Raw genomic sequence first — 17074 nt, 5'->3', positions numbered from 1 at the left:
GATTATAAGTATTTAATCACTTATGGTTAATGTGCACATAAATTTGTTTTTAATGTTCTTGATTCAATAGTTATTCTTGTCACACCCCAAAACCAAGAACGGTGGAAACATTCTGGGGTGGAGGACGTCATGTAAAGTATCATAACAATGCAAAGTAGTAAACAAGCAACAACATCATCCATTGCATTAATAGTAAAGTTTTAATACATGTGTGTTCTGTGGTCTATAAGACACCAAAATATGAATCAAAATAAAAGACAAGTCTTGTATGTGTTCCATCTTCTCAAAAGCTGGCATCAGTGCCTGTCTACTGATGCCCTGAGAATACAAGTTATTTTGAAAGCGTAGATCTGCATTTAAGCTGGTGAATTCATAAGTATTTTAGTGTCTTTGATTTGTAAAACTGTAAAAAAAAAAGACTTGTAAATGTTTGATGAAAAAGTCCGTATAAGTATGAAAATCCTAGAAAATCCCATATTTCCTACAAGTATAAAATGTAGTCTTCTACCAAGACCCGACAACGTTGGAGTTTTGCTTCTCCGTATGAATGAAGGTTTTTCCCCATGTACAACTATTAGTATCAAAATATAGTCTACCTCATCATTTATGTGAATGTGTCACAAAATAAAGATAATAGGGAAAATTATACAATCATTAAAATCATTTATTTGAATGCATCACAAAATAAAGATAATAAGAAATCGTTTATGTGAATGTGTCACAAAATAAAGATAATAAGAAATCGTATCCACTTGTTAAGGATAAACACGGCATAGTAACTCGCCGAACGGTACAACCGTAGACATCCGTCGATGTGCATTTTCCCACTGTAGCTAACAGCCGGGTGTAGAATGGTAAGTCCCGTAACGTATATAATAGTATCTATTCATATAGTATGTAATAGTATCTCTTCATATATAATGTAATAGTATCTCTTCATATAGTATGTAATAGTATCTCTTCATATATTATGTTATAGTATCTCTTCATATAATATGTAATAGTATCTCTTCATATAGTATATAATAGTATCTCTTCATATAGTATGTAATAGTCCTTCATATAGTATGTAATAGTATCTCTTCATATAATATGTATTAATATCTCTTCATATAGTATGTAATATTATCTCTTCATATAGTATGTAATATATTTGTATAGACTCATGAATTAACTGACTCTTGTGTGATTCCTTGTACTAGGAATAGTAAGTAGTATCTTCTAACTATACCTATTATAGTTACTAGTAATGTACGTTTATAACCGAAAGTGTGCCTTTGCTACCCAAAGGTACTGAATTGACTGATAGAACTTTTATGTCTATGTATATATACATAATATATAGGCATGCATTTGAATATATAAAATTTTAAAAGAAGTTTTGTAAAACCTTTGAAAAGTTTAATAAATAAAAATTGATGACTTGATATCAATTTGTAAAATGATTTAAATGCAGTTTGTTTGGTAAGAACAGTTTAAAGTATAAGAAATCCTTTGTTTGAAACACAATTGTAATAGAGCTTGAAAGGAAAGATACAGTATGTAAGACAGTTTGATAAAGAGTTTAACATGTAAAAACATTTGAGGAAGTCATTGAAGTAGTATGCTTGGTAAAACAGCTAAAAACGTAGTAAATCCATTTGTGTACTAGTTATTAATCACATGTGATTGATATAATAAATAATATGATTCAACTTATATTCCTTCCCATAAAAGCATTTAAAAAACATTTAAAAGCTAATTAAGGGGTATGAACTCACCTGTAGCGAGTGGATTATACGGAAGTGTCGGACAAGGTGCTAGGTGTCAAGTGAAGACTTGAACACACATAGTGATCCTAAATAACATATAATAACATATATATATATATATATATATATATATGTATCCAATTAGTTATTTAACAACTAATTATCTATGTTAAGATACCCTAGGACATGAAAACACTTTGATTCAAGTGCTAGGAGGTCGTTGGGTTGCAACAAAGGAGTGTAAGGCATTGCCATCGAGTTTATGGCCCAAGGACCACACTTAATGGAGTTTACGGTCCAGGGGAGTTTACTCCTGGCCATAAACTCTCTAAAGGGTCATATTTAGAGGCTTAAAGGTATGGAGTCGCAAGTGCTTAAGTGTTCCAAGGTCAAACAAGTGTCTATATGAGTTTAAGGTCCAAGAATTCACCTTAACATGAGTTTACGACCAAAAGACCATTCATCCATGAGTTTACGTTCGTAAACTCATGGTATTGAGTACCAACTCAAAGTTTAATGTCCCTAGTTCATTTGTGGAAGGTTCTAATCCCAGTTCTAAGCATAAGGAAGGAATTTAGGGCTTCAATGCACCCTTAAAGGGAGTTTATGGACTTGGGATATCCTTGGCCGTAAAATCTAATCCAACCCTGAATTCATGATGATTCTAAGGCCTAAACATATTTAATATAGTATATAACAAGTTAGAACAAGAGTACTTACGATATAAGAGCTTGAACTGGTCGGTTTTGGCCAAGAACACTAGTGTGTGTTCTTGGTGAAACTTGATGATCTATGAAAACATGATTTGTATGGATGAATTCATGTAAGGATACTAGATCAAGTGATGTATCCATAATTCTAGGTAGAATACTTACATCTTTTGATGATTTTGGAAGGAAGTCTTGATGATACTTGAGAGGATTTCAAGGAAAATCAGCCAAGGAATGAAAAGAATGAAACAAATGGCCAAAACTTGATCATATAGGGTGAGTTTACGGTCGTAAAATCCAGTGTGGTGGTCGTGAACTCATGGTCATGGAGTTTTAGGCCTAATCTTTGTACTATAGCTTCAGCAGATAAACCCCAACACTTATCCCTTAAGTGTACAAGGCTCAGAATGCTCAAACAGACTCCAATTTGTGCTAAATGATAGCAGAAATGAGTTTGATTTTCAATGAAGTGTTTGACTGTACATGATATAAAATTTCGGGTTGTCACATCATCCCCCCGTTAGATGGAATTTCATCCCGAAATTACAGTTTAAGCTAGGAGGTAGTTACGAACAACCAAGTAAAGAGATGTGGATAATTCAGTTTCGATTGATCCTTGTGCTCTCAAGTGAATTTAGTTCCTTGCTTGGCATTCCAGCGAACCTTCACTAATGGGATACAACTTTGCTTCGTCTTCTTAACCTCTCGGTCCATGGTCAGTACGGTTCTTCCATGAAGTTGAGGCTCTTGTTAATCTCGATGTTGTCGAGTGGGATTACAAGAGTCTCGTCGGAGAGACACGTTTTCAAGTTTGAGACGTGGAAGGTAGAATGTAAGTTACTGAATTCGCGGGGTAAGTTGAGTCGTGGATGCTTCTATGCTTTTTCTTACTATGTGAGTAGATAAGTAGGTCATTTATAAGGAAGATGATGAACTGATCCAAGTAAGGACGACATACCCTATTCATTAAGTTTATGAATACTACGGGTGCATTGGTCTTATCCGAGAGGTATTATTACAGACTCGTAGTGTCCGTATCGTGTTCGGAAGGCCGTCCTCGGGACATCCTTCTCTAACACTTGTAACCGGTGATACTCGGATCTCAGATCCGTCTTCGAAGGGTAATTCGTCCCTTGCGGCTAGTCAAACGATCCATCTATGCAAGGTAGAGGGTAATGATTCCTAATGGCAATCTTTCCAAGGTCTTTGTAGTCGGTGCACATACTAAACAATCCATCTTTCTTTTTTACGAACTAGACTGGAATTCCCCAGAGTGAGGAGCTCGGTCTTAATAAGCCATTACTGAGAAGTTTGTGAAGTTTGACCAGACAGTTCTTGCATCTCTATAGGTGATAGACTATAGGTCGGTTTGGTTACATGGGTAGCATTTGATTGGATTCTAAGTTTGTTTGCATGACAGCACGATCACTCGTAGTCTTGAGCAGTCTCCGTCCTGAAGTTCATACTAGAAGTCATATTTAATTCATCAATCACAGCTTCGCGTATACGAGTCGTATATAATTGAGACTGAAAAGGTAGTCGAATAAATGATTCTTCTTTACGCTCACATCCAATCAAGGAATAGAAGTTAAAGCGGAATTATCAATTCTAAACCTGTAGAACCTTGATTATATACCACCCTTGTGTATACATTCTTCAGCGATAGATCAACCGTAAGGGTATTTGGATTGAACTTGACGTACTGTACGAGTGGTATTCCGGGGAGGTTTCTTCGGGAAGGTTATGAAATATAGGATATCCCACACATGAGTATCTCGGAGTTCTGGAATGATGGCTTCACTAGAAAGGCAATTTCAGAGAAAGAGATTTACGTACGAAACTGGTATTATGAGGATCGGATTGACTCAAGTTGTATGATAATATCGGGCTCCCTTGGAAATAAATGCATTAGACTTGATCATAAAGGCGTTACAGACAAAACACAACAGTTCAACTTTTAACAGAGTTTCAGTACTTTAGATTAACTACGAGACTATTTCTGCGTACAAGGTATACTACAAAAGGCAAGTATACGCAGCACGAGGGTCCCTTTGATTGACGGGATCTCACAAAAGATAAGACTCGAGTTGCACTAGTTTTAACAGTTAGGAATCTGTTACAATGAAACGCCTTAATTACTTCAACGTGGGTCCAGATTAGTCACTCCTGCAGCAATGATCCTTAGTATCTTCTCGTCTGTACCAAAGTTCTTTGTTATTGGATAATCCTTCTCGAGGTGTCCTATCTCACCGCATTAGTGATATATTTGGCTTGCACCAGCATTGGTGGTGGAAGTGATGTGTCGGGTCGGAGTTATGTAGATGCGGGCGCTTTCAATTTTCTTCCTTTTTGGACAATTCCTTTTATAGTGTCCAATCTCACCACAATTATAGTAACCCTGGCTGGCTCCTGTGGTGGATTTGGTTCCATAGAAACATGCAATGTGCCCCATTTTGTTGCAATTGATACATTACAATACTCGACACGCTCCTTTATGATGATAGTTACACTTGTTACACTTCGGGAGTGTTCCCTCGTATCGCTTGTGTTCCTTTTGGGCTTGACGCTTTCGTTTCTTAAACTCTGAGTTGTGGCTTTAGGTGTTTGCGACTGTTCTTATTGGTTGAATTCTCGGATCAGTACAACGATCAGAATTGTCAACCCCTTTTCCAGTCTTATTCGCGTTGCCAGAGCTGAGGTTTGCAAGGACTGTTGTTACGGGAGCTGTTACTGCGACTTGGAATGTAACAGTGTCGATATGAAGGATAGGGGTTTCGTTGTTCAGCTAACTATTTATGGATGATGACATGATTCTATTATACGAAAGAAAAGGAGTTTGTGAGTGATTATGTTTGAACCTAGATGTATTTCGATCATTCATGTAAAGAGTAGAAGTATGTTCTCGAGGGTTTGACCTACATCCCTATGATGTAGTCCTAGTACATAGTAGAAGTAAGTTCATAGAATGGTCACAAGACATTTTCCGTACAAACTAGGGTACCATTGGTTGGTGGATACATGATCCAACCTTTGAGAAAGAATTGGAAATGATCCATGAGCTAATTTACCCTAGTCCAATAACTTGACTAGAGTGAGTGTCAGATAGACTCCAACGGTAGTATGATGAAAGTATTTGAACAAAGAGTGACACAGAAATTAGCCGACTGTCAATATCATTGATATTCATGATGTAATAAGTTTGGTAAAATTGACCTTGTAGTGGGTCTTACATCATATCCGGAGTAGGAAAGTTTTTGAAAATAGAAAGGCCTAACCAAAAGTACTTACCGTACAAGATAGTTACATAGAAAAGTGCTACATAGGACATAGACAGGAAAACGGTTCCTTAAAACAAGGAAGGAAAATAAAGCATCTCATATTGGTGACGGGCATTCCTCTGGTGAACTCTCAGTTCAGCTAGTTGTCGTTCCATACCAAGCAGGTATCTTTTGTACACCCTCTGGCGTACTCGGAGCTCTATGACTTCGACTCGAATTTAGCTAGTTCTTGTAGCAGGGTCTCATGTCCTCTCTTAGATCTTTCGCGAGTGTTTTCAAGGCGATTGGTTTGGATGGTATGCATTCTTGCATTAGCATCAATCTCTGCGATACAATGGATAGTCGTCCTGCCCTGAATTTTGTTTTGGGCAACTCTACAAACTAGGATTGGCAAAACTCTGTCTGCTGAGCCGCATTCACTTAAGTTGTAGAAGCTTTGGTCTCCATTAAACAACATAGGTTGATCTTGCTCTTCGCTCCATGTTTCCAAGCATTCTACCCAAGGAGGCGTCGGGCCATGAAAAGTCGGACGAGGGTTAGGATTTGGAATGGGATCTACCGGGGGTAGGTTCTCAACCTCGGGCTTAGAGTTAGCACCACCCGAAAAGTCTTCAGCATGGTGATCATCCAAAGGGATTGGATAATCATCCTCTGGTTCTTCTCCAAACCACCCAACATTTCCTTCATTCGGAAGGTACGGATCGTCGTGGGGATGGAGTCCAACCATGTTATCTACGTGATTATTAGGGTAAGGAAAATAATTATTAGATGAACTAACTAGATAATTATAAGATAATCTTCATTAGTCACTTCATTATTTGTAAATTACATACCAGTTATATGTAATCAAAACAGGATAGGCCTTCAAATAAGTGACCTTAACTCCAAATTCACAAGGAACAGGGGTAAAGCAAAAATTCACAGATTCTAAGTCTATGTTATCCTAGTTACATATAACCTTAGTTTATCCACTTAGCAACTATTGACCTAGTAATGAAGATCTTTTTATTTCTCAACTAAGTACTTATAGTAACACAAGATATTCCTAATGTCTTTATTGTAGTAGTGTTGGTAAGTTTTTAGACTTGTTGCCATATCATAACCATTTTTGGGCATATGCTAATCACTCCTCGAACCAGCATAGTTGATCAGGCTATACCACTCCCATGACTGACCATACATCCCCGAGCTTACTTGTGATATTCAACAATCGTAATACTTTTGTTTTTGTCATTGTGACACTGATTTTAGTATGAATGCAGGTATGTATACTTAGTTAAATATTTTATTATGTAAAAGTATAAACACTTGGTCAAAGTATTATAAACCCATTATATTTATAGTCTGTATATCTTTTATGGGTTGATATACTCAATTCACTATAAACAATGCTCTGATATCAATCTGTCACACCCCAAAACCAAGAACAGCAGAAACGTTATAGGGTAGAGGACGTCATGTACAGTATAATAACAATGCAAAGTAGTAAACAAGCAACAACATCATCCATTACATTAATAGTAAATTTTTAATACAAGTGTGTTCTGTGGTTTATAAGACATCAAAATATGAATCAAAATAAAAGACGAGTCTTGTATGTGCTCCATCTTCTCAAAAGCTGGCATCGGTACCTGTTTACTGATGACCTGAGAATTCAAGTTATTTTGAAAGCGTAGATCTGTATTTAAGCTGGTGAATTCATAAGTATTTTAGTGTCTTTGATTTGTAAAACTGTAAAAAAAAAAAAGACTTGTAAATGTTTGATGAAAAAGTTCGTATAAGTATGAAAACCCTAGAAAATCCCATATTTCCTACTAGTATAAAATGTAGTCTTCTACCAAGACCCGACAGTGTTGGAGTTTTGCTTCTCCGTATGAATGAAGGTTTTTCCCCATGTACAACTATTATTATCAAAATATAGTCTACCTCATCGTTTATGTGAATGTGTCACAAAATAAAGATAATAGGTAAAAGTATACAATCATTAAAATCGTTTATTTGAATGTATCACAAAATAAAGATAATAAGAAATCATTTATGTGAATGTGTCACAAAATAAAGATAATAAGAAATCGGATCCACTTGTCAAGGATAAACACGACATTGTAACTCGCCGAACAGTACAACCATAGACATCCGTCGATGTGCATTTTCCCACTGTAGCTAACAGCCGGGTGTAGAATGGTAAGTCCCGTAACGTATATAATAGTATCTATTCATATAGTATGTAATAGTATCTCTTCATATATAATGTAATAGTATCTCTTCATATAGTATGTAATAGTATGTCTTCATATAGTATGTAATATATTTGTATAGACTCATGAATGAACTGACTCTTGTGTGATTCCTTGTACTAGAAATAGTAAGTAGTATCTTCTAACTATACGTATTATAGTTACTAGTAATGTACATTTATAACCAAAAGTGTGCCTTTGCTACCCAAAAGTACTTAATTGATTGATGGAACTTTTATGTCTATGTATATATACATAATATATAGGCATGCATTTGACAATATAAAAGTTTAAAATAAGTTTTGTAAAACCTTTGAAAAGTTTAATAAATAAAAATTGATGACTTGATGTCAGTTTGTAAAAATGATTTAAAAGTAGTTTGGTTGGTAATAACAGTTTAAAGTATAAGAAATCTTTTGTTTGAAACACAATTGTAACAGAGTTTGAAAGGAAAGATACAGTATGCAAGATAGTTTGATAAAGAGTTTAACATGGAAAAACATTTGAGGAAGTCATTGAAGTAGTATGCTTGGTAAAACAGCTAAAAGCATAGTGAATCCATTTGTGTAATAGTTATTAATCACATGTGATTGATATAATAACTATTATGATTCAACTTGTATCCCCCCCCCTAAAAGCTTTTAAAAACATTTAAAAGTTTAATTAAGGGGTATGAACTTACCTGTAGCGAGTAAATTGTATGGAAGTGTCGTACAAGGTGCTAGGTGTCAGGTGAACACTTGAACACACACAATGATCCTAATCCAATTAGTTAATTAACAATTAATTAACTAAGTTAAGACACCCTAGGACATCAAAACACTTTGATTCAAGTGCTAGGAGGCCATTGGGTTGCAACAAAGGAGTGTAAGGCATTGCTATTGTGTTTATGGTCCAAGGAGCACACTTAATAGAGTTTACTCCTGGCCGTAAACTCTCTAAAGGGTTATATTTAGAGGCTTAAAGGTATGGAGTCTCAATTGTTTAAGTGTTCCAAGGTCAAACAAGTGTCTATATGAGTTTAAGGTCCAAGAATTGACCTTAACATGAGTTTACGGTCAAAGGACCATTCCTCCATGATTTTACGACCATAAACTCATGGTATTGAGTACCAACTTAAATTTTAATGTCCCTAGTTCATTGGTGGAAGGTTCTAATCCAAGTTCTAAGCATAAGGAAGGAATTTAGGGCTTCAATGCACCCTTAAAGGGAGTTTATGGCCTTGGGAGATCCTTGGCCATAAACTCTCATCCAACCCTTAATTCATGATGATTCTAAGGCCTAAACATATTTAATATAGTGTCTAACAAGTTAGAACAAGAGTTGTTATGATATAGGAGCTTGAAGTGGTCGGTTCTGGCCAAGAACACTTGTGTGTGTTCTTGGTGTTATTCGTGAAATTTGATGATCTATGAAAACATGATTTGTATGGATGAATTCATGTAAGGATACTAGATCAAGAGATCTATCAACAATTCTAGGTAGAATACTTACATCTTTTGATGATTTTGGAAGGAAGTCTTTATGATACTTGAGAGGATTTGAAGGAAAATCAGCCAAGCAAAGAAAGGAATGAAACAAATGGCCAAAACTTGATCATATAGGGTGAGTTTACAGTGTGGTGGCCGTGAACTCATGGTCATGGAGTTTTAGGCCTGGTCTTTGTACTATAGCTTCAGCAGAGAAACCCCAACACTTATCCCTTAAGTGTACAAGGCTCAGAATGCTCAAACAGACTTCAATTTGTGCTAAATGATAGCAGAAATGAGTTTGACTTTCAATGAAGTGTTTGAATGCGCAGGATCGAAAATTTCGGGTTGTCACAATTCTCATGTATATAATTACCGGTAGTGAATCTAGAACCAAAAACCACATGGTTCCTTAAGTAAATAAAACTGAAATAGGTAGGTCTTTTAGCAAAAATAAGATAGATCCTACATATTTTCTATATATATATATATATATATATATATATATATATATGGTGTATTATAAAAAAGGTAGGTCCTAGGACCTACCTTTAACAAGCTTAGCTACGCCTCTGATAATTACATGTGATTATATATATTTCATCACATATGATTTATTGAATGAAGAACATGAAAACAAATATTTTGCACATAAATTGTATGTGATTAAATACACGAGACCAACTATTGAATTAAAAACGCAAAAATGAATATTATACACAAAAAGCATATGTGATTAAATACATATAATCACATGTGAGTATATGTACCTAATTACATATGATTTATGTGGATAGGATTCATTATTTATTTCTCAATTCAATAGTTGCACTCATGTACTTAATCACATGTGATTATATATATCAAATCACATATGATTTATGTTGATAATATTCGTTTTTGCATTTTCGATTCAATATTTTTCTTATGTATTTAATCGCATGTGATTGTATGTATTTGATCACATATATTATTGTGGAAAAAGAAAAAAAAATATTGAATCAAAAACCCGAAAATGAATCTTGTGTACATAAATCATATATGAATAAATGTACTAGAATTATTGAACGAGAATGTGAAAATGAATATTGTCTATATAAATCATATCTTATTAGATACATCTAATATCATGTAATTAAATACACAAGAACAATAACTGAATCGAGAACGCGAAAATGAATATTTTTCACATAAATTCTATGTGATTAGATACATACAATCGCATGTGATTATATTCGTTTAATCACATATGATATATGTGGACAATATTTATCTTTATGCTCTCAATTCAATAGTTGTTCTGGTGTATATAAGCATATGTGATTATATGTATCTGATTACATATGATTTATATAGACATCATTATTTTTTTGTCCATATAAATCATATGTGATTTGATACATATAATCACATGTGATTATATGTATTTAGTCACATATGATTACAGTTGACAAAGAACAATTATTGAATCGAAAATGTGATAATGAATCTTATCCACATAAATCATATATGATTAGATACATATAATCACATGTGATTATATGTATTTAATCAAATATGATTTATGTAGACAATATTTATTTTTGCGGTTTCGTTTGAATAATTGATTTTGTGTATCTAATCACATGTGATTATATTTATATAATCACATATGATTTGAGGTGGACAAGATTCATTTTTGCCTTCTCGATTCAATAGTTGTGCTCATATACTTAATCACATAAAATTATACATATAATCACATGTGATAAAATAGATGAGAACAACTATTGAATCGACAAAACAACAATGAATTGTGTCGACATAAATCATATGTGATTAGATTCATATAATCACATGTGACTAGATTTAATGTAAAAACTACTGAATCAAAAAAACGAAAATGAATCTTGTGTACATAAATCATATGTGACTAAATGTAAAAGAACAACTATTTAACGATATTCTGAAAACGAATATTATCCATATAAATCATATTTGGTTAGATACATATAATCTCATGTAATTAAATACACAAGAGCAACAACTGAATCGAGAATGTAAAAATGAATATTTCCCATATAAATTCTATGTGATTAGATACATATAATCAGATGTGATTATATGTATTTAATCACATATGATATATGTATACAATATTTATCTTTATGTTCTCGATTCAATAGTTATTCTAGTGTATATAATCATATGTGATTATATCTGTCTAATCACATATGATTTATATTGACATTATTCTTTTTTGACTATATAAATCAGATATGCTTAGATACATATAATTGTATGTGATTAGATGTATTTAATCACATAAGATTAAAGTTGACAAAGAACAATTAATAAATCAATAATGTGATGATGAATCTTATCCACATAAATCATATGTGATTAGATACATATAATCACATGTGATTATATGTATTTAATCATATATGATTTATGTAGACAATATGTATTTTTGCGGTTTCGATTAAATAATTGGTTTTGTGTATTTAATCACATGTAATTATATTTATATACAATCACATATGATTTGAGGTGGACAAGATTTAATTTTGTCTTCTTGATTCAATAGTTGTGCTTCTGTACTTAATCACATGTGATAAAATACACAAGAACAACTATTGAATCGACAAAGCGAAAATTAATTGTGTCCACATAAATCATATGTGATTAGATCCAGATAATCACATGTGATTAGATGTATTTAATCACATATGTTGAATGTGGATAAAGATTTGTTTTCACATTCTTGATTAAATGTTTGTTATCATGTATATAATCACATGTGGTTATATGTATCTAATCACATATGATTAGATACGTACAAATGAATCTTAGCCACATATATCGTATGTCATTAGATACATATAATCATAATTGGTTATATGTATCTAATCACATATGATTTATGTGGACAATATTCATTTTCTTGTTCCATATTCAATAATTGTCCTTGTGTATTTAATCACATGTGATTATATGTATCTAATCACATATGATTTATGTGAATAAGATTCAAATTCGTGTTCTCAATTCAAAAGTGGTTATCATGTATCTAATCTAGTTGCTATTATTTATTTAATCATATGTCATTTTATATATTTAATCACATACAATTAATATGGATAAAGAACAACTATTGAATCGAAAACATAAAAATGAATTTTGTGTATATAAGTCATATATGATTAGATCATATAATCACATGTGATTTAATACATGATAATAATTAACGAATCGAGAATGTGGAAATGAATCTTGTCTGCTTGTCTCACTAGAGAACAAACTACATTCTGCCTTTCCTTGTTCACTCTACTGGATTAGGGTATCCGTGAACAATAACATAAAAAAAGTAATGCCTACATAATAGGAGAGTTAGTGTAACTCACCTACTTGAACTTGAAAATTAGCTAGCTTGAACTAGATGGATCATTTCCTTTCTGAGAACCTACCCAACAATTATAACATTATTTAACTTGTGCTTTATTGTATTACTCTTATAAAACTTATGTATATATTTCCTTATTTTCTCTTTGATTGTATTGCTATGTTTGGGATCTGTTTTCTTACCTTTCAACCCATTCTTAAATTTCAATGGAATTATATTGGTAAATTATCCCATTTATCTATTCGTAAATATAAATATCTCATTCTAATGATATTTGGTTGATTTCATATTAAATTTACAAGTTAGTAACTTTAAGCTGTCACTTTCTGGACCACTCAACACTCTTGGAATAAACTGTACCAATCTACTAAGAATTACATCAGTTCTTTTATATGTGGAAAACTAAACATCCATTTCTAACTATAGGCTTTGGAATTTTAGCATTTGAAGTTCTGATGAATTTACTATGATTTTTTGAAGACAATGCATGAAATCTGTGACAACATGGACAAGTATGAGAAGATTGACAATTTTACCCCTCAAGGAGCTAGAATTTCGAAATGTGATTCAAAGTTTGAAGAATCTAGACACACTAAGATTTCCAAAAAACTAAGTCTCATGATTTTTAGATGTTCTTATTGACCTGCACGAATTTTAGAAGTTGGAGGATAGATTTGGGATAATTGATCATAATAGCTTGTAAATCACTTTTGGTGTTCTCTTAAGTAATTAATGCTTAAACCTTAAGTTTATCACCTTTAACATGATTTTTGGTTACTTATTAGGCTATAGAGATGTGAAATTCAATTTAAACTAAGGTCCTAATGCTTGGCTTAATGAGGGTTCAAAGTTAAGGATTTTCACATAAAATGCCACTTTCACACTTATTAGGTTCTTTTAGACAATATGACAAAGACCTGGTATGCATGAAATCCTACAGTGACCATCAACTCTCTAATAGACTCCAATTCAGCCCCCATAGCTTACAATTTTCAATAAAAACAATCCAACTCTACATATAATTCCTCACAAAAGCAAATAAATGAAGAAGCAAGTTCGTAATTCATCAACAACAGGAAAACATAAGGGAATTTTTCAAGTAGAATGTCTTCTATGATGTGAAATCAAGTATTAGACATCGATTACTCGTTCATTATAAGCTTAATTTCACGAATTTTGTGAGAAATCCAGTCAAATTAGGTTGAAAAACGCAGGTGTATAGACTGAAAAATTACTACCTTTAAACAAAATCCGTAATATACAATAAATAAATGATTAAAAGGTAAAAACACATATATTTATCTTTGTATAAGGTAGGATTATACATGATACTTAAAGAAGAGGGATTCAGCCTCTTTTTACCATGAAAATATAAATAGATGACATCAATCTATAAATACAAGTAGTCAATCACATTCTCATATTCAGATTCAACAAACTTTGACTTCTTGTCAATTGGCATTATTCCCTCCTGAAATCAATCAATCATTCAATCAATAATTCAAATTAAATCAAGAAATTCAAATGTCTTTTATGTTATGTCTCACCTTGGTGTAAGATTTGGGGAAGAGTTCTTTCAAAGCATCAGTGCTGCTATCCCATCTTGATTGAGTCAAATAAATAGCTATATCCTTAAAATAATGCAATTTCTTATGCCCTATATCTTTGACAACCTTGTGATCTAACATGTAAGCTACGAATTGTCCACCTAATTTGCGACATAAGTTTTCATCACTTCTTCACAAATAGGAGTCAACCAAAGATGGGAATAATTCATTATTGCTTTCGGGGGTGCAATAGCTTCAACTTTTATCTTGACTCAGTTTTCAATGTATCACCACTTCTTAGCTGCTCAAAATAATAAAAAAAATTTCAACATTTTCTAGGAAAATAGCATTGACAAGATTAAAAAAAACTAACCATGGGTAATTAAGGCTTAGCATAAGCAACAAATTTTCCTTCATTGTTTAAAACTTTAACCACCTGTCTTACACGTCTTGCTTCACTGTTAAAACAAAACTCTAAGAATATATAAAACACTGTAAAAATAAATAAATAAAAATAAAAACCTTTATCAGATAAAATACGACCCCCTTGATCTGCACAAGTACACGTGCCACCAAAAAATTCAGGCAATTCACTGTAAAAAAAAATATGTTAATAGAGATATTTTTTAAACGTTTATGTTACAAGATAATTAGAAAAAATATATGATTACTTGGAATTGATAATCTCAAGCAATTTATTTTGGTATTTGCATCCAAGAACCTAAAAAAAATTATGAAGAAAACAATGAAATTCTATTTTAGACGTAATACAAAAACATATATTATGACTTATGAGCTACATACATGAATCTTTGAAGTTTTTTAGGCATCAACAATCTAAGTACTTCAATTTGTCAAGGTCAAACATCATGTCATGGTCAAACATCAGACTAAATAGAGATCCACAAAAAGGAAAAGCAACAAGATGAAGTCAACAAACCATGGAGACATGATATTCTGGTCTATTATTTAAGGAGAAAGTGACAATTCCTTTGGATTCTTCTGCGTCCTCTGCATAATTTAATGGAAAACTATAAACAGATACAAAATCAACATAAGTTTGAATTTATTATAGTGGACTGACCTAAGTATGGTTTAGACCAATAACGCTTAAGTTTACCGGAGTCCTACTTCCAAGAGTCATAGTGCAAAGCTCTACTCCGAATCATTATTGTCATCAAAATGTTGAGTCGATCTTATCTGGTTCACTAAAGCGAGTTAGCAAATAAATGGATCATAATCTATAAGGAATGGATTCTGTAATTGATTTTGAATGTATATATAGTGTATAGGAAAGTAAAAGTGAAGAAAGAAGCATACATGATGAGAAATGGGAGTATCATGTTTCCAAGAATTACAAACATGGTGACTGTAAGCACCCCCTGTCACGATCTGCCTCAATTCTATCCATATTTTGCCTTAGATCCTGCTGACTTCTGGTATAAAATTTTGTTCTAATTCTAATTCTAATACTAAGGATAATGCAGCCACCATGAAAATGGAGCTTGCTTCTGCTTATTGTGCTTGTGTAGACCAAAAAATACCTCTTATAATATAGATCACAATACCCAAACCCCAAAAGATAAAAAAAACACTTACACAAACAAACACATACACACACAGAAGAAAGAGAGGTGTTTATTGGCTATAATATATTTATATTGTATTACAAATGGTATCTTTTGTATCAAAGATTAAATTTACAAAATCCCAAATGCTGAAAGGGTGGCATCCAAATGATTATAACTGATCCTACCACATCTACAGAATGAACAAATAAGTTTCTATTTCTTAACGTAAATTTGAAATCTTGTAACCATGTTCACAAGTATCAATAACAACTAATTCATTCAATTTCCTAGTAAGCATGGTGATATTTACGAAAATATAATTCATGTTTTACCCTAGAAAACACAAAAGAGGTAATGCTCCATCAATTTCAAAGAAGCTGAAATTTGATGTTTTTGATGTCAAACCTAGTTAGCATTCAGACTATGTTACTTTTCCTACTTGAAGTATAATGATTTTTTAAGATACTTTTCAACATGTAAACCTAGAATAGAGATAAAAGGTCAGACAAATTTGTGTCACTGCAAATGATGTTTCTCGCGTCAAATGTTCATAAATCAAAATGAAGAACGAGATTCAACTATTGTAACGAGAATAAATCAAAATGCATTTATAATATACAATGGATTTCCACCAAATTGAAAATGAAATCGACTTACAGGGGGATTCGGGGGAAAGAGTGAGAGTCATAAAGGACATGTTAGAAATAGTAACAATGAATGAATGTTGCACCGCAACCATACAATTGAATTTTCAAGGTCGATTGTGACCAACCTTTCATTCTTAATTAATCATGCAGTGAGAAATCAATCGGAAAATAACAATTCATGCTTTCAAAATCAGAGCTTGATTGAAAATACATGAATAGTTAAGCAATAAAAAACTAGGATTGCATTTATAAAAATAATTAGAACAAGAGTCATTAGATAGATAAGGGTGAGACCTGTGAGGTGGTGCGTCGAAGCGAGGGGTGAAGCATGTCGATGGACCGAAGAGGGAGGTTTTGAACTGCCGGAGAGATAATGTGCATCGATTTAGGGCTCCGAAGAGAGAATGTGTGTCAATCTAGGGCTCTAGTGAACACTAGTTGCCGTGTAGAGGCGGCGAACGGGAGGAAAACATATGCGT

Source organism: Lactuca saligna, chromosome 9 (genome assembly GCF_052625555.1).
Source record: "Lactuca saligna cultivar CGN05327 chromosome 9, ASM5262555v1, whole genome shotgun sequence".
In the NCBI taxonomy this organism is placed as follows: domain Eukaryota; kingdom Viridiplantae; phylum Streptophyta; class Magnoliopsida; order Asterales; family Asteraceae; genus Lactuca; species Lactuca saligna.
Note: the sequence above shows the minus strand (reverse complement) of the source record.